Raw genomic sequence first — 24666 nt, 5'->3', positions numbered from 1 at the left:
GCCCCCGCGGCCCGGTCCATGACCAGGCCTCCCGATGGATCAGGGCCTGATCAACTAGGCTGTTACTGCTGGCCGCACGCAGTCCAACGTACGAGCCACAGCCCGGCTGATCCGGCACTGACTTTAGGTATCTGTCCAGCTCTCTCTTGAAGGCAGCCAGGGGTTTATTGGCAATTCCCCTAATGCTTGATGGGAGGCTGTTGAACAGTCTTGGGCCCCGGACACTTATGGTGTTTTCTCTTAGTGTACCAATGGCGCCCCTACTTTTTATTGGGGGCATTTTGCATCGCCTGCCCAGTCTTTTACTTTCGTAGGGAGTGATTTCTTGAGTTGAGTGATCGTTGGTCTCACCTTACAGTTGAGTGATCTCTGGTCTCGCCTTACAATTGAGTGATCTCTGGTCTCGCCTTACAATTGAGTGATCTCTGGTCTCGCCTTACAATTGAGTGATCTCTGGTCTCACCTTACAATTGAGTGATCTCTGGTCTTACTTTACAATTGAGTGATCGTTGGTCTCACCTTACAGTTGAGTGATCTCTGGTCTCACCTTACAATTGAGTGGTCATCGGTCTTACCTTACAATTAAGTGATCTCTGGTCTCACCTTACAATTAAGTGATCTCTGGTCTCACCTTACAATTAAGTGATCTCTGGTCTCACCTTACAGTTGAGTGATCTCTGGTCTCACCTTACAGTTGAGTGATCTCTGGTCTCACCTTACAGTTGAGTGATCTCTGGTCTCACCTTACAGTTGAGTGATCTCTGGTCTCACCTTACAGTTGAGTGATCTCTGGTCTCACCTTACAGTTGAGTGATCTCTGGTCTCACCTTACAATTAAGTGATCTCTGGTCTCACTTTACAATTAAGTGATCTCTGGTCTCACTTTACAATTAAGTGATCTCTGGTCTCACCTTACAATTAAGTGATCTCTGGTCTCACCTTACAGTTGAGTGATCTCTGGTCTCACCTTACAATTAAGTGATCTCTGGTCTCCTTACAATTAAGTGATCTCTGGTCTCACCTTACAGTTGAGTGATCTCTGGTCTCACCTTACAATTAAGTGATCTCTGGTCTCCTTACAATTAAGTGATCTCTGGTCTCACCTTACAATTGAATGACCACCTTGACCGGCTGGTCTTACACAAGATCACTTGTTATTGTTTTTTCGACCACCAGAGCGATTACTTTCAAGGTCAATGTCTTAAAAATAGTGATTAATGAAGCAGTGTGTGTGCCAGCGATGCTTCCGGAGTACCCCAAGGAAGTGGAATTGTGCCTCGTCTGTGTGTACCGTCTACCACTGCTGCTTGTGTACCGTCTACCACTGCTGCTTGTGTACCGTCTACCACTGCTGCTTGTGTACCGTCTACCACTGCTGCTTGTGTACCGTCTACCACTGCTGCTTGTGTACCGTCTACCACTGCTGCTTGTGTACCGTCTACCACTGCTGCTTGTGTACCGTCTACCACTGCTGCTTGTGTACCGTCTACCACTGCTGCTTGTGTACCGTCTACCACTGCTGCTTGTGTACCGTCTACCACTGCTGCTTGTGTACCGTCTACCACTGCTGCTTGTGTACCGTCTACCACTGCTGCTTGTGTACCGTCTACCACTGCTGCTTGTGTACCGTCTACCACTGCTGCTTGTGTACCGTCTACCACTGCTGCTTGTGTACCGTCTACCACTGCTGCTTGTGTACCGTCTACCACTGCTGCCTGTGTACCGTCTACCACTGCTCCCTGTGTACCGTCTACCACTGCTCCCTGTGTACCGTCTACCACTGCTCCCTGTGTACCGTCTACCACTGCTGCTTGTGTACCGTCTACCACTGCTCCCTGTGTACCGTCTACCACTGCTGCTTGTGTACCGTCTACCACTGCTGCTTGTGTACCGTCTACCACTGCTGCTTGTGTACCGTCTACCACTGCTGCCTGTGTACCGTCTACCACTGCTCCCTGTGTACCGTCTACCACTGCTCCCTGTGTACCGTCTACCACTGCTCCCTGTGTACCGTCTACCACTGCTGCTTGTGTACCGTCTACCACTGCTCCCTGTGTACCGTCTACCACTGCTGCTTGTGTACGGTCTACCACTGCTCTGTGTCTACCGCAACAGCGTGTCCAAATCTGCCACTGCTCCTGTGTTGCCAGGAAATCTACCACTAACAGCGTGTGCGTCTGCCACTAACACGCAGTGTACCTTGATCTACCACTGCTCCTGTGTTGCCGTCTACCACTGCTCCCTGTGTGCCGTATGCCGCAACGCGTGTGCCGTCTGCCGCGCAGCGTGTGCCAGATCTGCCATAAGCAGCTTGTGCCGTCTGCCACAACAGCGTGTGCCAGTCTGCCATAACAGCGTGTGCGATCTGCCACTAACGCGTGTGCCAGTCTGCAACAGCGTGTGCCGGAGTCTGCCACTGCCAGCGTGTTGCCGTCTGCCGCTAACAGCGTGTGCAGATCTGCCACCAACAGCGTTGTGCCGTCTGCCGCTAACAGCCCAGGTGCCAGATCTAGCCAACAGCGTGTGCCGACTCTACCGCCAACGGCGTGTGCGAGTCTGCCACTGCATTGTGCCTGAGTCTGCCGCAACAGCGGTGTACCGAGTCTGCCGCCTAACAGCGTGTGCCGATCTGCCACTAACGCGCCCAATGTGCGAGGTCTGCCACTGCTCCTGTGTTTAACCGTCTGCCACTGCTCCGTGTGTAGCCGTCTGCCGCTCGCAAGTGTTGCCAGTCTGCCGCAACAGGCGGTGTGCAGTCTGCCGCAACAGCGTGTGCAGATCTGCCACTGTCCTGTGATGCCGTCTGCCAACAACAGCGTGTATCAGTCTGCCGCCTAACAGCGTGTTGCCGAATCTGCCACTAACAGCGGTGTGCCAGTCTGCCGCAGCAGCGTGTTGCCGTCTGCCATAACAGCGTGGTTGCCGTCTGCCACTAACAGCGTGTGCCGTCTGCCACAACAGCGTGTGCCGTCTGCCACTGCTGCGTGGTTGCCGATCTGCCACTGCTGGCGTGTTGCCGTCTGCCGCCAACTGGCGTGTGCCGAAATCTGCCACTAACAGCGTTTGCAGTCTGCCACTAAGCTGCGTGTGCCGATCTGCCATAACAGCGTGTGCCGTCTGCTGCAGCGGCATGTGCCGTCTGCCACTGCAGGCGTGTGTCGTCTGCCGCTGCTCCTGTGTGCCGAATCTGCCGCCTCCTCCTGTGCCGCAGTCTGCCATAACAGCGTGTGCCGTACTCTGCCACTGCTCCTGTGTGCAAATCTACCACTGCTCCCTGTGTGCCGTATCCACCATGCTCTCTATGTACCGTCTACCACTGCTCCTGTGTGCGTCTACCACTTTTAACCCAGCGTATCGTCTACCTGCTCCTGTGTACCGTCTACCACTGCTCCTGTGTGCCGTCTACGCTGCTGTGCCGTCTACCACTGCTCCTGTATTGCCAAATCTGCCACTGTCCTGTTGTTGCCAGATCTGCCATATCCTGTGTTGCCGTCGCCACTGCTCCTGTGTGCCGATCTGCCATAACAGCGTGTGCCGTCTGCCACTGCCGCCTTTGTGCCGTCTGCCGCACAGCGTGTGCCGTCTGCCGCAACAGCGTGTGCCGTCTGCCGCTTAACAGCGTGTGCCGTCTACCACTGCAGCGTGTACCGTCTGCCACTTAACTGCGTGTACCGTCTGCAGCTGCAGCGTGTGCCGATCTGCCACTGCTGCGTGTGCCGTCTGCCGCAACAGCGTGGCCGCGTCTGCCCGCAGCGTGTGCCGATCTGCCGCCTGCCGGTTTGTGTGCCGTCTGCCACTAACAGCGTGTGCGAAGTCTGCCGCTTAACAGCTGTGCCGTCTGCCACTGCACGCGTGTGCGTCTGCCGCAACAGCGTGTGCCGTCTGCCACTGCAGCGTGTTGCCGATCTACCACGCTGCTGTGTGCCGTCTACCACTGCTCCTGTGTGCCAGTCTACCACTGCTCCTGTTGTTGCCATCTGCCACTGCTCCTGTGTGCCGTCTACCACTAAGCAGCGTGTGCCGTCTAGCCACCAACAGCGTGTGCCGATCTGCCACTGCTCCTGTGTTGCCGTCTGCCGCAACAGCGTGTGCCGTCTAACCATGTGTATCGTCTACCACTGCTCCCTGTGTACCGTCTACCACTGCTCCCTGTGTACCGTCTACCACTGCTGCTTGTGTACCGTCTACCACTGCTCCCTGTGTACCGTCTACCACTGCTCCCTGTGTGTACCGTACTTCTCCCTGTGTACCATCTACCACTGCTCTCTGTGTACCGTCTACCACTGCTCCCTGTGTACCGTCTACCACTGCTCCCTGTGTACCGTCTACCACTGCTCCCTGTGTACCGTCTACCACTGCTCCCTGTGTACCGTCTACCACTGCTGCTTGTGTACCGTCTACCACTGCTCCCTGTGTACCGTCTACCACTGCTCCCTGTGTACCGTCTACCACTGCTCCCTGTGTACCGTCTACCACTGCTCCCTGTGTACCGTCTACCACTGCTCCCTGTGTACCGTCTACCACTGCTGCTTGTGTACCGTCTACCACTGCTGCTTGTGTACCGTCTACCACTGCTGCTTGTGTACCGTCTACCACTGCTGCTCTCTGTGTACCCTCTACCACTTCTCCCTGTGTACCGTCTACCACTGCTCCCTGTGTACCGTCTACCACTGCTCCCTGTGTACCGTCTACCACTGCTCCCTGTGTACCGTCTACCACTGCTCCCTGTGTACCGTCTACCACTGCTCCCTGTGTACCGTCTACCACTGCTCCCTGTGTACCGTCTACCACTGCTCCCCGTCTACCACTGCTCCCTGTGTACCGTCTACCACTGCTCCCTGTGTACCGTCTACTTGTGTACCGTCTACCACTGCTGCTTGTGTACCGTCTACCACTGCTGCTTGTGTACTGCTCCCTGTGTACCGTCTACCACTGCTGCTTGTGTACCGTCTACCACTGCCACTGCTCCCTGTGTACCTGCTCTACCACTGCTCCCTGTGTACCGTCTACCACTGCTCCCTGTGTACCGTCTACCACTGCTACCACTGCTGCTGTGTACCGTCTACCACTGCTCCCTGTGTACCGTATACCACTACTCTCTGTGTACCGTCTACCACTGCTCCCTGTGTACCGTCTACCACTGCTGCTTGTGTACCGTCTACCACTGCTCCCTGTGTACCGTCTACCACTGCTCCCTGTGTACCGTCTACCACTGCTCCCTGTGTACCGTCTACCACTGCTCCCTGTGTACCGTCTACCACTGCTCCCTGTGTACCGTCTACCACTGCTCCCTGTGTACCGTCTACCACTGCTCCCTGTGTACCGTCTACCACTGCTCTCTGTGTACCGTCTACCACTGCTCCCTGTGTACCGTCTACCACTGCTCCCTGTGTACCGTCTACCACTGCTCCCTGTGTACCGTCTACCACTGCTCCCTGTGTACCGTCTACCACTGCTCTCTGTGTACCGTTTACCACTGTTCCCTGTGTACCGTCTAGCGCTGCTCCCTGTGTACCGTCTACCACTGCTCCCTGTGTACCGTCTACCACTGCTCCCTGTGTACCGCCTACCGCTGCTCCCTGTGTATCGTCTATCACTGCTCCCTATGTACCGTCTACCACTGCTCTCTGTGTACCGTCTACCACTGCTCCCTGTGTACCGTCTACCACTGCTCCCTGTGTACCGTCTACCACTGCTCTCTGTGTACCGTCTACCACTGCTCCCTGTGTACCGTCTACCACTGCTCCCTGTGTACCGTCTACCACTGCTCTGTGTACCGTCTACCACTGCTCTGTGTACCGTCTACCACTGCTCTGTGTACCGTCTACCACTGCTCTGTGTACCGTCTACCACTGCTCTGTGTACCGTCTACCACTGCTCTCTGTGTACCGTCTACCACTGCTCCCTGTGTACCGTCTACCACTGCTCCCTGTGTACCGTCTACCACTGCTCTCTGTGTACCGTCTACCACTGCTCCCTGTGTACCGTCTACCACTGCTCTCTGTGTACCGTCTACCACTGCTCCCTGTGTACCGTCTACCACTGCTCCCTGTGTACCGTCTACCACTGCTCCCTGTGTACCGTCTACCACTGCTCCCTGTGTACCGTCTACCACTGCTCCCTGTGTACCGTCTACCACTGCTCCCTGTGTACCGTCTACCACTGCTCCCTGTGTACCGTCTACCACTGCTCCCTGTGTACCGTCTACCACTGCTCCGTGTACCGTCTACTACTGCTCCCTGTGTACCGTCTACCACTGCTCCCTGTGTACCGTCTACCACTAGTCTCAGTGTACCGTCTACCACTGCTCTCAGTGTACCGTCTACCACTGCTCCCTGTGTATCGTCTACCACTGCTCTCTGTGTACCGTCTACCACTGCTCTCTGTGTACCGTCTACCACTGCTCCCTGTGTACCGTCTACCACTGCTCCCTGTGTACCGTCTACCACTGCTCCCTGTGTACCGTCTACCACTGCTCCCTGTGTACCGTCTACCACTGCTCCCTGTGTACCGTCTACCACTGCTCCCTGTGTACCGTCTACCACTGCTCTCTGTGTACCGTCTACCACTGCTCTCTGTGTACCGTCTACCACTGCTCCCTGTGTACCGTCTACCACTGCTCTCTGTGTACCGTCTACCACTGCTCCCTGTGTACCGTCTACCACTGCTCCCTGTGTACCGTCTACCACTGCTCCCTGTGTACCGTCTACCACTGCTCCCTGTGTACCGTCTACCACTGCTCCCTGTGTACCGTCTACCACTGCTCCCTGTGTACCGTCTACCACTGCTCCCTGTGTACCGTCTACCACTGCTCCCTGTGTACCGTCTACCACTGCTCCCTGTGTACCGTCTACCACTGCTCCCTGTGTACCGTCTACCACTGCTCCCTGTGTACCGTCTACCACTGCTCTCAGTGTACCGTCTACCACTGCTCTCAGTGTACCGTCTACCACTGCTCCCTGTGTACCGTCTACCACTGCTCTCTGTGTACCGTCTACCACTCCTCTCTGTGTACCGTCTACCACTGCTCCCTGTGTACTGTCTACCACTGCTCCCTGTGTACCGTCTACCACTGCTCCCTGTGTACCGTCTACCACTGCTCCCTGTGTACCGACTACCACTGCTGCTTGTGTACCGTCTACAACTGCTCCCTGTGTATCGTCTACCACTGTTCCCTGTGTATCGTCTACCACTGCTCCCTGTGTACCGTCTACCACTGCTCCCTGTGTACCGTCTACCACTGCTCCCTGTGTACCGTCTACCACTGCTCCCTGTGTACCCTCTACCACTGCTCCCTGTGTACCGTCTACCACTGCTCCCTGTGTACCGTCTACCACTAGTCTCAGTGTACCGTCTACCACTGCTCTCTGTGTACCGTCTACCACTGCTCCCTGTGTACCGTCTACCACTGCTCTCTGTGTACCGTCTACCACTGCTCTCTGTGTACCGTCTACCACTGCTCCCTGTGTACCGTCTACCACTGCTCCCTGTGTACCGTCTACCACTGCTCCCTGTGTACCGTCTACCACTGCTCCCTGTGTACCGTCTACCACTGCTCCCTGTGTACCGTCTACCACTGCTCTGTGTACCGTCTACCACTGCTGCTTGTGTACCGTCTACCACTGCTCTCTGTGTACCGTCTACCACTGCTCTCTGTGTACCGTCTACCACTGCTCCCTGTGTACCGTCTACCACTGCTCCCTGTGTACCGTCTACCACTGCTCCCTGTGTACCGTCTACCACTGCTCTGTGTACCGTCTACCACTGCTCCCTGTGTACCGTCTACCACTGCTCCATGTGTACCGTCTACCACTGCTCCCTGTGTACCGTCTACCACTTCTCCCTGTGTACCATCTACCACTGCTCCCTGTGTACCGTCTACCACTGCTCTCTGTGTACCGTCTACCACTGCTCCCTGTGTACCGTCTACCACTGCTCCCTGTGTACCGTCTACCACTGCTCACTGTGTACCGTCTACCACTGCTCCCTCTGTACCGTCTACCACTGCTGCTTGTGTACCGTCTACCACTGCTCCCTGTGTACCGTCTACCACTGCTCTCGGTGTACCGTCTACCACTGCTCTCTGTGTACCGTCTACCATTGCTCCCTGTGTACCGTCTACCACTGCTGCTTGTGTACCGTCTACCACTGCTCTCTGTGTACCGTCTACCACTGCTCTCTGTGTACCGTCTACCACTGCTCTCTGTGTACCGTCTACCACTGCTCCCTGTGTACCGTCTACCACTGCTCCCTGTGTACCGTCTACCACTGCTCCCTGTGTACCGTCTACCACTGCTCTGTGTACCGTCTACCACTGCTCCCTGTGTACCGTCTACCACTGCTCCCTGTGTACCGTCTACCACTGCTCCCTGTGTACCGTCTACCACTGCTTCCTGTGTACCGTCTACCACTGTTCCCTGTGTATCGTCTATCACTGCTCCCTGTGTACCGTCTACCACTGCTTCCTGTGTACCGTCTACCACTGCTGCTTGTGTACCGTCTACCACTTCTCCCTGTGTACCATCTACCACTGCTCCCTGTGTACCGTCTACCACTGCTCTCTGTGTACCGTCTACCACTGCTCCCTGTGTACCGTCTACCACTGCTCCCTGTGTACCGTCTACCACTGCTCACTGTGTACCGTCTACCACTGCTGCTTGCGTTCCGTCTACCACTGCTGCTTGTGTACCGTCTACCACTGCTCCCTGTGTACCGTCTACCACTGCTCTCGGTGTACCGTCTACCACTGCTCTCTGTGTACCGTCTACCACTGCTCCCTGTGTACCGTCTACCACTGCTCTCTGTGTACCGTCTACCACTGCTCCCTGTGTACCGTCTACCACTGCTCTCTGTGTACCGTCTACCACTGCTCTCTGTGTACCGTCTACCACTGCTCTCTGTGTACCGTCTACCACTGCTCCCTGTGTACCGTCTACCACTGCTCCCTGTGTACCGTCTACCACTGCTCCCTGTGTACCGTCTACCACTGCTCCCTGTGTACCGTCTACCACTGCTCCCTGTGTACCGTCTACTACTGCTCCCTGTGTACCGTCTACCACTGCTTCCTGTGTACCGTCTACCACTGTTCCCTGTGTATCGTCTACCACTGCTCCCTGTGTACCGTCTACCACTGCTCCCTGTGTACCGTCTACTACTGCTCCCTGTGTACCGTCTACTACTGCTCCCTGTGTACCGTCTACCACTGCTTCCTGTGTACCGTCTACCACTGTTCCCTGTGTATCGTCTATCACTGCTCCCTGTGTACCGTCTATCACTGCTCCCTGTGTACCGTCTACCACTGCTCTGTGTACCGTCTACCACTGCTCTCTGTGTACCGTCTACCACTGCTCTGTGTACCGTCTACCACTGCTCCCTGTGTACCGTCTACCACTGCTCTCTGTGTACCGTCTACCACTGCTCTCTGTGTACCGTCTACCACTGCTCTCTGTGTACCGTCTACCACTGCTCTCTGTGTACCGTCTACCACTGCTCTCTGTGTACCGTCTACCCATAACAGCGTGTGCCGTCTGCCACTGCTAGCGTGTGCCGTCTGCCGCTAACAGCGTGTTGCCGTCTGCCGCTAACGCTATTGTGCGAGTCTGCCACCCAACAGCGTGACGCAGTCTGCCGCAACAGCGTGTGCCGTCTGCCGTACCACGCAGCGTGTGCCGTGCTGCCATAACGCGTGTGCCGTCTGCCACTGCTGCTTGTGTGCCGTCTGCCACTGCGCAGCGTGTGCCGTCTACCACTAACAGCGTGTGCCGTCTACCACGCTCAAGCAGCGTGTGCCAGCTCCTTGCCTCTCCACAGCGTGCCCGTCTACCAACAGCGCCAGTGTGCCGTCTGCCACCAACTGCTCCTGTGTGCCGTCTGCCACTGCTCGTGTGCCGCGTCTGCCACTGCTCTGTCGTCACCGCGATCGTGGCCGCCTACCACTGCTCCCTGTATTGCCGTCTGCCATACAGCTGTTGCCGTCTGCCACGCTCTGTATGCCGTCTGCCACTGTAGCTGTGTTGCCGTCTGCCACAGCGTGTGCCAGTCTGCCATGAACACGGTGCCGATCTGCCACTGCGCTGCGTGTGCTAAGTCTGCCGCTGTAAGCGTGTGCCGTCTGCCACCAAGCTGTGTGCCGTCTGCCACTAACGTGTTGCCGTCTGCCGCAACAGCGTTGTTGCAGTCTCCATAACAGCGTGTACCGTCTGCCACTGCTGCAGTCTGCCGCTAACAGCGTGTGCCGTCTACATGCTCCTGCTAACGCGTGTGCCGTCTGCCACTGCTGCTGTATCCGTCTACCACTGCTCCTGTGTGCCGTCTACCACTGCTCCTGTGTGCCACCGTCTACCACTGTCCAGCGTGTTGCCGTCTACCATCTGCCTCCTGTGTGCCGTCTACCACTGCTCCTGTGTGCCGTCTGCCGCTGCTCTCGTGTGCCGTCTGCCACTGCTCCTGTGTGCCGTCGATCTACATGCTGTGTATCGTCTGCCACTGCTCCTGTGTGCCGAAATCTGCCACCTGCTCCTGTGTGCCGTCTACCACTGCTGCCAACGTTGTGTCTCCACTGCTCCTGTGTGCCGATCTGCGCCACTGCTCCATGCTGTACCGATCTGCCACTGAATGCTGTGTGCCGATCTGCCACTGCTCCTGTGCAGTCTGCCATAACAGCGGTGTGCCGTCTGCTACCACTTGCGTGTGCCGTCTACCACCTGCTCGTGTGTGCCGTCTACCACTGCTCTAGTGTTGCCGTCTGCCACTACTGGCTGTGTGCCGTCTACACCTGTCTGTACCTCGCCACTAACACTTGCCGTCTCCCCACGTGTACCGTCTACCACTGCTGCCCGTGTGCCAGTCTGCCACTCCGCCTGTGTGCCAGTCTACCACTGCAACCGTGTACCGATCTGCCACTGCCCTTGTGCCGTCTCCACCACTGGCGTCTGCCGTGTCGCCACTACGCTGTTGCCAGTCTGCCGACCAACTGCTGTGTGCCGTCTGCCACTGTCGTGTGCCGTCTGCCATGCCTGCCAGTGTGTTGCCGTCTGCCACTCTGCCTGTGTGCCATCTGCCACTGCTCCTGTGTGCCAAAGTCTCCACTGCTGCCTGTGTAGTCTATGCGCTGTGCCGCCACTGCATAACGATGTGCCGTCTGCCACTGCAATGTGCCTCTACCGATCTGCCATGTCCCCATATTGCCGTCTGCTGCCTCGCGTGTGCCGTCTACCACTTCCGCGTGCCGTCTGCCTAACAGCGTGTACCATCTGCCACTGCTGCTGTGTGCCGTCTACCACTGAACTGGCGTGTGCCGAAACTTGCATACTCTGCGTGCGTCTACCACTGCCTCCTGTGCGAGTCTGCCACTGCCTCGCGTGTATCCGTCTACCACAGCTGGCCAGTCTACCACTGCTCTGTGTGCCGATCTGCCGCCCACTGCACGTGTTGCCGATCTGCCGCCTGCCTCTGTATTGCCGTCTACCTTGTGCCTCTGCCACTGCATCGGTGTACCGTCTACTGTCCGGTGCCGATCTGCCACTGCTCTGTGTGCCAGTCTGCCACTGTCCCCTGTGTGCCGTCTACCACTGCTCCTGTGTACCGTCTACCACTGCTCTGTGTGCCGATCTACCACGCTGTGTGCCGTCTGCCACTGCTCCCTGTGCCAGTCTGCCACTGCTCTGTCCATTGCCGTCTGCCACTGCTGTCTGTGTATGATCTGCCACTGCTCCTGTGCCGTCGCCATGCTGCCATAACTCTGTAGTGCCGAGTCTGCCACTCTCTGTGTGCCATCTACTGCTCTCCTGTGCCGTCTCCACTTGCTCTGTGTACGCCAGTCTGCCACTGCTCCGTGTGCCAGTCTGCCACTGCGTGCGCCGTCTACTGCTCCCTGTGTGCCGTATGCACTGCTCTGTGTACCAGTCTGCCACTGCTCCTGTGTGCCGTCTACCACTGTCTCCTGTGCTGTCTGCCAGCTGCTCTCCGTGTGCCAGATCTACCACTGTCTCTGTGTGCCAGATCTACCACTGCTCCTTGTGTGCCGTCTACCACTGCTCCTCTGTAATCCGTCTGCCACATCCTGTGCAGATCTACCACTGCTCTGTGCCAGTCTGCCACTGCTCATGTATGATCTGCCACTAAACTATCTGTGTACCGTCTCCACTGCTCTTGTGTACCGTCTGCCACTGTCTGTGTACCGCTCTCTTAATCCTGTGTACCAGTCTCCACCACTGCTCCTGTGTACCGTCTACCACTGCTCGCAATTGTACCGTCTGCCACTGCTCTCTATCATGCCATCTGCCACTGCTCTATGCACCGTCTGCCACTGCTCCTGTGTATCGTCTACCACTCCCTCTGTGTAGTCTCCTCACTGCTCCTCCTGTGTACCGTCTACCTGCCTGTGCTCTATGCTCCGTCTACTGCTCGTGTACCAATCTACCACTGCTCCCTGTGTACCGTCTACCACTGTCCTGTGTATCTCCACTGCTCCTGTGTGCCAAAGTCTACCACTGCTCCTGTGTACCGAAATCTACGCTGTCCTGTGTGCAAGTCTACCATAATCCCTGTGTGCCAAAGTCTACCACTGCTCCTGTGTGCCGTCTACCACTGCTCTGTGTCCGTCTGCCACTGCGTCCTGTGTACCGTCTACCACTGCTCCTGTGTGCCGTCTCCACTCCTACCACTGCTCCTGTGCCGTGCTCCTGTGTCGTCTGCCACTGCTCCTGTGTGCACCACTGCTCTTCGATTACTGCCTGACTGTGTCCTTGATCTACCACTGCTCACTGTGCCCAGTCTCACCTGTCCTGCCTCTGCCATACTGTGTGCCGTCTGCCTGCTCCTGTATGCCGTCTGCCACTGTCTGTGTGCCGTCTCCACTGCTCTGTGTACCGTCTGCCACTGCTCCTTTGTAGTCCACTGTCTGTGTGCCTCTGCCACTGCTCCGACTACCGCTCTCCTGTACCGCCAGATCTGCCATCCTTGTGCCGTCTGCCACTGTCTGTGTGCCAGTCTATCTGTTGCCGTCTCCACTGCTCCTATGTGCCAGATCTGCCATACTGTGCTCTGTTGTAGTCTACCACTGTCTGTGTCTAGCTCCTGCTCTAATGTACCATCTGCCACTGTCCTGTGTACCGTCTACCACTCTCTATCGCTCCATATCATTGCCGTCTCGCCAGCTCTGCTCCTGTGTGTCTCCATGCTCCTGTGTTGTGTCCGCCACTGTCCTGTGTATCTGCCACTGCTCTAGTGTACCGTCTACCACTGTCTCTGTGTACCGTCTGCTGCTCTGTGTTGCCGTCTACCTCTCTCCTGTGTGCCGTTACTGCTCCTATGTTGCCATCTACCACTGCTCCCTGTGCCACCGTCTATCCGCTGCTCTGTGTGCCAGTCTACCACTGCTCCTATACTCCGCTCTTGTACCAGCCTGTCTGCCTGCATGCTCCACTGTGTGCCAGATCTACCACTGCTCCTGTGTGCGTCTGCCTGCTCCTGTGTCCGTCTACCACTGTCTGTGCCTCTACCACTGCTCCTGTGTCCAGTCTACCACTGCTCCTGTGTACCGTCTACCACTGCTCTGTGTTGCCGTCTGCCACTGCTCTCTGTGTGCCAGTCTGCCACTGCTCTGTGTATCAGTCTACCACTTACTCCGTGTTGCTCATCTGCCACTGCTCCTGTGTACCGTCTGCCACTGCTCCTTGCCGTCTGTGTGCCGTCTCCACTGCTCCTGTGTAGTCTACCTCCTTTACCGTCTGCCACTGCTCCTGTGTATATCCTGCTGCTCTGTGTGCAAATCTACCACTGCTCTGTGTTGCCTGTGTCCGTCGCCACTGCTCCTCTGTATGCTCTCCACTGCTCTGTGTACCGTCTACCACTGCTCCTGTGTGCCAAAGTCTACCACTGCTCTGTGTCTACCGTCTGCCGCTACTGCTCCTGTGTGCCGTCTGCCATGCTCCATGGTCTGCCATGTCTGTGTCCATCCTGCCACCTCTTTATCCTACTGCTCCTGTGTACCGTCTACCACTGCTCTCTGTTCCGTCTACCACTGCTCTATGTGCCGTCTGCCACTGTCTGTGTGCCGTCTACCACTGCTCCCTGTGTGCCGATCTGCCACTGCTCCTGTGTGCCGTCTACCACTGCTCCTGTGTGCCGATCTACCACTGCTCCCTGTGTGTCTCCACTAATTTTGCCGTCTGCCACTGCTCCTGTGTGCCAGATCTGCCACTGCTCCTGTGTGCCGTCTGCCATTATCTGTTGCAGACTCTGCCACTGCTGCCTGTGTGCCATCTACCATGCCTCCTGTGCCACCATCTACTGTCCGTCTGTATCCACTGCTCCCTGTGACTGCTACCGTCTCCACGTGTACCATCTACCACTGCTCCTGTGTGTCGTCTGTCCACCTCTCCGCTGCTCCTGTGTACCGTCTACCACTGCTCCTGTGTGCAAATCTACCACTGCTCTGTGTACCGATCTACCACTGCTCCTGTTGTACCGATCTGCCACTGCTCTGTGTGCCAGTCTACCACTGCTCTCTAGTATCCGTGCCCTCCACGTCTGTACCGCCATGTACTCCTAGTGTCCGTCTACCACTGCTCTGCTGCCGTCTCCACTGCTCCTGTGTGCCAGATCTGCCACTGCTCCGTGTGTACCAGATCTGCCACTGCTCTGTGTGTCCGTCTGCCACTGCTCCTGTGTGCCGTCTCCACTGCTCTCCTGTTGCCGCCGTGTCTCCGCTCCACTGCGTTGTTGCAGTCTCCACTGCTCTCCTGTGCCGTCTACCACTGCTCGTGTGCCGTCTGCCACTGCTCCTGTGTCGTCTGCTGTCATGTCTGCATCTGCCACTGCTCTGTGTTAGATCTACCTGCTCCGTGTGCCGATCTACCACTGTCCTGTGTGTGCAGATCTGCCGCCACTGCTCGTGTGCCTCTGCCAGTCCTGTTGCCGTCTGCCATCGTCTATCCACTGCTCCTGTCTTGCCGTCAGTCCTCACTCTGCGTGACCGTCACACTCTCTGTGTGCCGATCTGCCACTGCTCTCTGTGATCCCAATCTGTGTGCCAGTCTGCCACTGCTCCAGTGTAGTCTCCATTCTCTCTGGTCCGTCCCACTTCTGTGTGCCAGTCTGCCACTGCTCTGTGGCGTCCGTTACTGCCGCAACTCCTGTGTGCCGTCTGCCACTGCTTTTGCCGTCTCTGCTTGTGGTGCCTACGTCTGCCATGCTCCTTTGCGTCTGCTTTGCCAGATCTCTGCACCTTCTGTTGTCGTCTGTGTGCCTGTCTGTGTCTCCACTGCTCCTTTGTCTCCTATGCCGTCCTCCACTGCTCCCTGTGTGCCGTCTACCACTGCTCCTGTGTGCCGTCTACCACTGCTCCTCCGGTATTGCCAGTCTACTGCTCTCTGTGTACCGTCTACCACTGCCTCCTGTATTGCCGTCTACCACTGCTCCTCTGTGCCAGTCTACCACTGCTCCGCGTGTACCGTCTATACTGCTCCTGTGTACCGTCTACTGCTGCTCCTGTATGCCATCTGCCACTGCATCTGTGTACCGATCTACCTTACTGATCCTGCAGCACCGATCTGCACTGCTCCTGTGTGCCGTCTGCCTTACCTGCATCCTGTTATTGCAGTCTGCCACTGCTCCTGTTGTGCCGTCTGCCACTAATCTCTGTGTGCCAGTCTACCACTGCTCTGTGTGCCGTCTACACTGCTATGACTGTGCACCGTCTACCACTGCTCTCTTGTTAATAGTCTACCACTGCTCTCTGTGTGCCAGAGTCTACCAGCTAATCATGTGTGCCATCTAGCACTGCTCTGTGTACCGTCTACCACTGCTCCTAAGTGTACCGTCTACCACTGCTCCTGTGTGCCAAGTCTCCACTGCCATACTCTGTGTGCACCGATCTACCACTGCTCTGTGTGCCAAATCTACCACTGCTCTGTTGTTGCCGATCTGCCACTTGTCTCCTGTGTACCAGTCTGCCACTTGCTCCTGTGTGCCAAGATCTGCCACTAACTCTGATTGTACCATCTGACTGAATCCTCTGTGCCGTCTGCATGCTCTGTGTGTAACCCGATCTACCACCTGTCTCCTGTTGCACCGTCTACCACTGCCTCTGTTGACCATCTACCAGGGTCTGCTGCTCTCTGTAATACCGTCTGCCTTGCAATCCATGCGCCAGTCTGCCTACTGCTCCTGTGTACCGTCTACTTATTCTGTGTGCAAGTCTGCATGCTGTCATATTGCCACTGCCCAGTGGCTGCCGTCTAGCCACTGCTCTCTGTGTACCGTCTGCCATGCATCTGTGTGCCGTCTACCACTGCTCTATTGTACCAAACTACTGCTGCTCCCTAGTGTCCAGAATCTGCCACTGCTCCTCTGTGTGCCAGAATCTGCCACTGCTCTATTGTGCCCAGTCTGCCATAAGTCTGTGTACCGTCTACCACTGCTCCTGTGTGCCAGAATCTACCACTGCTCTGTGTACCGTCTACCACTGCTCTGCTGTGCTGACCGTCTGCCACTGCTCCTGTGTACCGTCTACCAGCTGCTCTGTGTGCCGTCTACCACAGCCTAGCCATCTGTCTACCGTCTACCCTGCTCTATGTACCATCTACCACTGCTCTCCTGTGTGCACCGTCTACCACTGCTCCTGTGTACCAAATCCTTACCCTTGCTCCAAGTCTACCATCTACCACTGCTCCTGTGTGCCGTCTACCACTGCTCCTGTGTACAAATCTACCACTGCTCTCTGTGTACCGTCTACCACTGCTCCTGTGTACCGTCTACCACTGCTCTCTGTGTGCCGATCTGCCACTGATCTGTGTGCCAAGTCTACCATAACACCCTGTGTACATCTGCCTGCTCCTGTACCGTCTGCCACTGCTCCTGTGTTGCATCTGCCACTGCTCTCTGTGCACCGTCTACCATATTCTGTGTACCGTCTACCACTGCCTCCTGATGTACCGTCTACCACTGCTCTGTGTGCCAGATCTGCCACTGCTCCTGTTGTGCCAGATCTGCCACTGCTCCTTGTGTTGCCAGATCTACCACTTAAGCTCTCTGTATGCCAGATCTGCCACAATGAATCTGTGTTACCGATCTCCACTGCTCTCCTGTGTGCCCAGAGTCTACCACTGCTCCTGTGTGCCGATCTGCCACTAACCAGTCTGTGTAGCCAGATCTGCCACTAACTCCTAATTGTGCCAGATCTGCCACTGTCACCTGTGTGCCAGTATACTACTGCTGTGTACCGTCCTCTCTGCTGTGTGCATCTGCCACTGGATTCCTGTGTACCAAGTCTACCACTGTTCCTGTTGCTAGATCTGCACTGTCTGTGTGCCGTCCTACCCTTGCTCCTGTGGCCATCTACCACTGCTCCTGTATACCAAGTCTACCACTGCTCCTCCTGTGCCGTCTGCCACCTGCCATATGTGTGCCAGTCTGCCACTGTCCTGCCTCCTGTGTCCCACGATCCTCCACTGCCTCATCTGTGTACCAAATCTGCCACTGCTCTCTGTGTGCCATCTACCGTCTGCTCTGTGTACCGTCTACCACTGCTCTCTTGATGTGCCGTCCACTGCTCTCTGTGGGCCAGTCTTAACTACTGCGGTATGCCGTCTACCGGCATATTGCTCTGTGTGCCGATCTGCTGCTCTCTGTATTGCCAAGTCTACCACTGCTCTCTGTGTGCCAGTCTGCCACTGCTCTGTGTGCCGTCTACCGCTCTATTGCCGCCAATCTACCACTTAATGCTCCTGTTATTGCCGTCTACCACTGATCTGTTATTGCCGTCTACCACTTGAATCTGTGCCGATCTACCACTGCTCTTGTGTGCCGTCTGCCGACTGCTCTATGTGCCTGTCTGCCACTAACTCTGTGTGCCGTCTGCCACTTGTCCTATTGTGCCAGATCTGCCACCTAACTCAACGTAACGCCTCTACCACTGCCTCTCTTGTGTGCCGAGTCTGCCACTGCTCTCCTGTTATGCCGTCTACCACTGCTCTGTGACTGAATCTACCTGCTCCTCTGTAGCCAGCCAGTCTGCCACTGCTCCTGTGTGCCGTCTACCACTGCTCCTGTGTGCCGTCGACCACTGCTCCTGTGTGCCAGATCTACCATGTATGTGAGCCATCTACTGCTCTCTGTGTTGCCATCTGCCACTGCTATCTGTGTGCCGTCTACCACTTGCTCGCTGTGTACCATCTACCACTGTCTATGTACCGTCACCACTGACTCCTGTGCGTCTACCATGCTCCTGTGTCCCAAATCTACCACTGCTCTCTGTGTAACCGTCTGCCTGCTCTGTGTGCCAAATCTACCCTGCTCTGTGTACCGTCTACCACTGCTCCTGTGTACCGTCTGCCACTGCTCTGTGGTTTCCACTCCACTCTGTGTACCGTCTACCACTGCTCTGTGTGCCAAATCTACCACTGCTCTGCTGTACCGTCTACCACTATCTGTGTACCGTCTGCCACTGCTCCTCTGTGTACCGTCTACCACTGCTCCTGTGTACCAGATCTACCACTGCTCCTGTGTGTCTACCTGTCTGTGTACCGTCTACCTGCTCTTGTGTGCCAAGTCTGCCACTGCTCCTGTGTACCGTCTGCCACTGATCTGTATGCCTACTGCAACTCTGTGTGCCATCTACCACTGCTCTGTTGTGCCATCTACCACTGCTCTGTGTACCGTCTACCACTGCTCTGTGTGCCATCTGCCACTGCTCTGTGTGCCGTCTCCACACTGCTCTCTGTGTGCAAATCTACCACTGCTCCTGTGTACCGATCTACCACTGCTCTCCTGTGTGCCGTCTACCATGAATATCTGTGTGCCATCTACCACTGCTCCTGTGTTCATCTGCCACTGCTCTGTGTGCCAAATCTCCACTGCTCTCTGTGTACCGTCTAACCACTGCTCTGTGTACCTCCTACTGCTCTCTGTGTGCCAAATCTACCACTGCTCTCTGTGTACCGTCTGCCACTGCCTCTCAGTATGCCGTCTACCACTGCTCTGTGTGCCGTCTGCCACTGTCTCAATGTATGCCAAATCTACCACTGCTCCTCTGTGCCTAGCCATCTACCACTGCTCTCCTGTGTGCCATCTACCACTGCTCCTGTGTGCCGTCTGCCCTGCTCTTTATACCGTCTACCACTGCTCTCTGTGCCGTAATACCTGCTCCTGTGTGCCAAATCTGCCACTGTTCTCCTGTGTGCCATCTGCCACTGTCTCCTGTGTGCCGATCTACCACTAACTCCTGTGTACCGTCTCCACTGCTGCTCTGTGTAACCATCCTACCACTGCTTGTAACCGTCTGCCACTGCTATGCCCGTAACCGTCTACCACTGCTCCTGTGTGCCAAATCACCACTGCTCCCTATTGCCCGCCAGTCTACCTGCTGCTCTCCTGTTATTACCGTCTACCACTGCTCCTGTGTGCAAATCTACCTGCTCTGTGTGCCATCTACCACTGCTCTGTGTACCGTCTCCACCACTATCCTGTTGTGCAAGTCTGCCACTGCTCCTGTGTGCAGTCTGCCGCTCTCTGTGGCCACCGTCTACCACTGCTCTCTGTGTGCCAGAAATCTACCACTAATATCTGTTGTGCCAGTCTGCCACTAATCTCTGTACCGTCTACTGATCCTGTGTGCCGTCTACCTGCTCCTGTGTGCAGTCTACCCTGATCCCTGTGTGCCGTCTACCACTGCTCCTGTGTGTTCTACCACTGCTCCTGTCCTGCGTCTACTGCTCCTGTGTACCAAATCTACCACTGCCTTCCTGTGTGCCATCTACCACTAATCCTGTGTAGCAAGTCTACCACTGCTCCTGTGTGCCTCTGCCCTGCTCCTATGTTACCGTCACCTACTGCTCCTGTGTGCAGTCTACTACTGCTCCCCTGTGTGCCAATCTACCTACTGCTCTGTGGCCCGTCACCACTGTTTCCTGTGTTATCGTCTATCCACTGCTCCTGTGTTGCCATCTATCACTGCTCTGTGTGCCATCTAACCATACTCTGTGTACCGTCTACCACTGCCATCTGTGTACCGTCTACCACTGCTCCTGTGTTGCCAAATCTTGCCACTGATCCCTGTGTACCGTCTACCTGCTCTCCTGTGCCACCGATCTGCCACTGCTCCTCTGTACCATCTACTGCTGCTCTGTGTACATCTACCACTTTGCTCCATGTACCGTCTACCTACTGCTCTCTGTTGTTGCCATCGACCTACTGCCTCTAATCTGTACCCTCTACTGCACTGTGTAACCCCGTCTACCACTGCTCTCTGTGTACCGTCCCTTAACCATCTGCCACTGCTCTGTGCAAGTCTGCCACTGTCTGTGTACCGTCTAACTGATCTGTGTGCCAGAGTCTACCACTGCTCTGTTGTACCAATCTACCCTTGTCTTATTGCCACCGTCTGCCACTGCTCTGTTGCCATCTACCACTGATCTGTGTGCCGTCTCCACTGCTCCTGTGTGCCGTCTGCCACTTAACTCCTCTGTGTGCCAGATCTGCCACTGCTCCTGTTATTGCCAGATCTGCCACTGCTCTCCTGTGCCAATCTGCCACTGCTCTCTGTGTAGATCTACCATATCTGTGTAACCGTCTGCCACTTATCTGTGTGCCAGATCTGCCACTGCTCTGTGTGCCGTCTGCCGCTAACTCTGTGTGCCCAGATCTGCCATAAGTCTCCAATGTGTGAGTCTGCCACTGCTCTCTTGTAGTGCAGATCTACCACTGTCCTGTTGCAACCGTCTGCCACTGCTCTCTTTGTGCCAGATCTGCCACTGCTCTGTGTGTGCCGTCTGCCACTGCTCTATGATCTGCCCACTGCTCCTGTGTGCCGTCTGCCTGCTCTGTGTGCCAGATCTGGCCACTGCTCCAGTTGCCGTCTACCATATCTGTGTGCCGTCTACCACTGCTCTGTGTGCCAGTCTCCACTGCTCCTGTGCCGTCACCATGCTCTTGTGTGCCAGATCTGCCACTGCTCCTGTGTGCCATCTGCACTGCTGCTCTGTGTGCCAGATCTGCCACTGCTCTCTGATACATAATACATGTATACATAATACACGTATACATAATACATGTATACATAATACACGTATACATAATACATGTATACATAATACACGTATACATAATACATGTATACATAATACACGTATACATAATACATGTATACATAATACACGTATACATAATACATGTATACATAATACACGTATACATAATACACGTATACATAATACATGTATACATATTACACGTATACATAATACACGTATACATAATACATGTATACATAATACATGTATACATAATACATGTATACATAATACACGTATACATAATACACGTATACATAATACACGTATACATAATACACGTATACATAATACACGTATACATAATACACGTATACATAATACACGTATACATAATACACGTATACATAATACATGTATACATAATACATGTATACATAATACACGTATACATAATACACGTATACATAATACACGTATACATAATACATGTATACATAATACATGTATACATAATACACGTATACATAATACATGTATACACATGACATATATACTAGTATTATTATTTACATAGGTGCTTCACATGCTGGAAATTTTACACATTCCCACGAGACTCAAACACTGACTTGTATGACTTGATCAGTGTCGAAACTAAGCGAAACATTGTGAGAGAGAGAGAGAAAGAGAGAGAGAGAAAGAGAGAGAGAGACAGAGAGAGAGAAGAGCAGAGTAGTGCGTACCAGCAGGTCGTGTGTGTGTGTGTACGTTCCAGCGTAACCGTAAGAATGTTGTGGTGAAGGAGGAGGGTGAGTTAGGGAGGAAAGGTGGGGGTAGAAGAGGGAGGGTAGATAGGACGAGAGACGGGGATGAGGGAGGAGGGTAATGAAAGGGAGGGCAGGTTAGGTGAGGGAGGAACGGAGGGAGATGGGGAAGGAGGGAGGGAGAAAATGGAGGAAGAAGGGAGGAAATCTTCCCCCTCCCTCACTGAACGTAATACATAATACATGTAACACGTATACATGTAATACATGTAACACGTATACATGTAATACATGTAACACGTATACATGTAATACATGTAACACGTATACATGTAATACATGTAACACGTATACATGTAATACATGTAACACGTATACATGTAATACATGTAACACGTATACATGTAATACAGTCGCACATAGGCGATACTAAAAAATTCCATCCCCGTGTGACTTGTTATATATGTACGTGTATACGTATTACATGTATCAGTAATAATACATGTATACATATGTATCAGTAATAATACATGTATACATATGTATCAGTAATAATACATGTATACATATGTATCAGTAATACATGTATCGTAATACATGTATCGTAATACATGTATCGTAATACATGTATCATAATACATATATAAGTAATGTGTACTTGTATGAGGATTTTCATACTGGGTCTCATACACTTGTGATTAAGACATCCTTGTATCATACAACCCCAGCCTCCTCTACCTCAGTCATCCTAGTAAGACATCCTTGTATCGTACAACCCCAGCCTCCTCTACCTCAGTCATCCTAGTAAGATATCCTTGTATCGTACAACCCCAGCCTCCTCTACCTCAGTCATCCTAGTAAGATATCCTTGTATCGTACAACCCCAGCCTCCTCTACCTCAGTCATCCTAGTAAGACATCCTTGTATCGTACAACCCCAGTCTCCTCTACCTCAGTCATCCTAGTAAGACATCCTTGTATCGTACAACCCCAGTCTCCTCTACCTCAGTCATCCTAGTAAGACATCCTTGTATCATACAACCCCAGCCTCCTCTACCTCAGTCATCCTAGTAAGACATCCTTGTATCGTACAACCCCAGCCTCCTCTACCTCAGTCATCCTAGTAAGACATCCTTGTATCATACAACCCCAGCCTCCTCTACCTCAGTCATCCTAGTAAGACATCCTTGTATCGTACAACCCCAGCCTCCTCTACCTCAGTCATCCTAGTAAGACATCCTTGTATCATACAACCCCAGCCTCCTCTACCTCAGTCATCCTAGTAAGACATCCTTGTATCATACAACCCCAGCCTCCTCTACCTCAGTCATCCTAGTAAGACATCCTTGTATCGTACAACCCCAGCCTCCTCTACCTCAGTCATCCTAGTAAGACATCCTTGTATCGTACAACCCCAACCTCCTCTACCTCAGTCATCCTAGTAAGACATCCTTGTATCGTACAACCCCAACCTCCTCTACCTCAGTCATCCTAGTAAGACATCTTTATATCGTACAACCCCAGCCTCCTCTACTTCAGTCATCCTAGTAAGACATCCTTGTATCGTACAACCCCAACCTCCTCTACCTCAGTCATCCTAGTAAGACATCCTTGTATCATACAACCCCAGCCTCCTCTACCTCAGTCATCCTAGTAAGACATCCTTGTATCGTACAACCCCAGCCTCCTCTACCTCAGTCATCCTAGTAAGACATCCTTGTATCATACAACCCCAGCCTCCTCTACCTCAGTCATCCTAGTAAGACATCCTTGTATCATACAACCCCAGCCTCCTCTACCTCAGTCATCCTAGTAAGACATCCTTGTATCGTACAACCCCAGCCTCCTCTACCTCAGTCATCCTAGTAAGACATCCTTGTATCGTACAACCCCAACCTCCTCTACCTCAGTCATCCTAGTAAGACATCCTTGTATCGTACAACCCCAGTCTCCTCTACCTCAGTCATCCTAGTAAGATATCCTTGTATCGTACAACCCCAACCTCCTCTACCTCAGTCATCCTAGTAAGACATCCTTGTATCATACAACCCCAACCTCCTCTACCTCAGTCATCCTAGTAAGACATCCTTGTATCGTACAACCCCAGTCTCCTCTACCTCAGTCATCCTAGTAAGACATCCTTGTATCGTACAACCCCAGTCTCCTCTACCTCAGTCATCCTAGTAAGACATCCTTGTATCGTACAACCCCAGTCTCCTCTACCTCAGTCATCCTAGTAAGATATCCTTGTATCGTACAACCCCAGTCTCCTCTACCTCAGTCATCCTAGTAAGACATCCTTGTATCGTACAACCCCAGCCTCCTCTACCTCAGTCATCCTAGTAAGACATCCTTGTATCGTACAACCCCAGCCTCCTCTACCTCAGTCATCCTAGTAAGACATCCTTGTATCGTACAACCCCAGCCTCCTCTACCTCAGTCATCCTAGTAAGACATCCTTGTATCGTACAACCCCAGCCTCCTCTACCTCAGTAATTTTTACATCCTTGCTGAAGCTCTGAAGTGACTCAGAAGATGTTGTCTCAAGTTATCGGAGTTGACGGTTTGAAGACGATCGGACGAGACGTTCACAAGTCATATGACAACCAGTATTTCAGTTTTCCTAATTTCTTCAGTATTGCTAACAAATTGCCTCCCCCACACTGTCCAAAATTGACCCCCCACACTGTCCAAAATTGACCCCCACACTGTCCAAAATTGACCCCCACACTGTCCAAAATTGACCCCCACACTGTCCAAAATTGACCCCCCACACTGTCCAAAATTGACCCCCCACACTGTCCAAAATTGACCCCCACACTGTCCAAAATTGACCCCCACACTGTCCAAAATTGACCCCCCACACTTTCCAAAATTGACCCCCCACACTGT

The 24666-nt window shown here is 54.0% G+C and overlaps 1 protein-coding gene across 2 annotated transcripts in view; it reads left to right on the top strand.

Annotated features, from left to right (window-relative positions):
- The window catches only part of LOC128694245 (repulsive guidance molecule B), a 329138-nt gene that overhangs the window by 116297 nt on the left and 188175 nt on the right, over positions 1-24666 (top strand). The gene's annotated exons all lie outside the window — the stretch shown is intronic.

Source organism: Cherax quadricarinatus, chromosome 43, assembly GCF_038502225.1.
Source record: "Cherax quadricarinatus isolate ZL_2023a chromosome 43, ASM3850222v1, whole genome shotgun sequence".
Lineage (NCBI taxonomy): Eukaryota > Metazoa > Arthropoda > Malacostraca > Decapoda > Parastacidae > Cherax > Cherax quadricarinatus.
This window is presented reverse-complemented; position numbering and strand designations above follow the sequence as displayed.